Genomic DNA, 453 nt, shown 5'->3' on the forward strand with positions numbered 1-453 from the left:
AAGGATATGAAGCAAAAAAATGACCCCATCAAAGTTGTGCTTTCTAAAACCTGTTCTGTCAGCTGGGTAGAGGCCCCCAACACGGGGGAAGAGGCTGAACAAGTACAGGTGAAAGATGGGACTGCAGGGCCAGAGGTGGCACCAGCCACATGAGGACCTGACTGTGTGGCAGGCACAGGCGCAGCAGGAGCCTCAGGCCCAGGGCGCCAGAGGGGTCTGGGTTCCTTATGTGATTTCACTAGGTCTAGTTTTCATCTTACATAAATAAAGACTATAATAGGATCATGACTTTGTAAGAATTCAATAAGAGGGGCCAGGGAGATGGCTCAGTAGAATAAGTCCTTGCCCAGCAAGAACAAGGGCCTGAGTTCAATCCCCGGTTCCGCAAAAAAGAAAAAAAAAGAATTCAATAAGAAAAAGCAGAGGCCGGGGAGATAGCTCAGTAGAATAAGA

At 48.1% G+C, this 453-nt stretch overlaps 1 protein-coding gene across 2 annotated transcripts in view; it reads right to left on the minus strand.

Annotated features, from left to right (window-relative positions):
* Positions 1-453, minus strand: part of Bcl7c (BCL tumor suppressor 7C) — a 4,849-nt gene that overhangs the window by 2,363 nt on the left and 2,033 nt on the right. The gene's annotated exons all lie outside the window — the stretch shown is intronic.

The sequence above is a fragment of the Octodon degus genome, unplaced genomic scaffold (assembly GCF_000260255.1).
Source record: "Octodon degus isolate 3935 unplaced genomic scaffold, OctDeg1.0 scaffold00001, whole genome shotgun sequence".
Lineage (NCBI taxonomy): Eukaryota > Metazoa > Chordata > Mammalia > Rodentia > Octodontidae > Octodon > Octodon degus.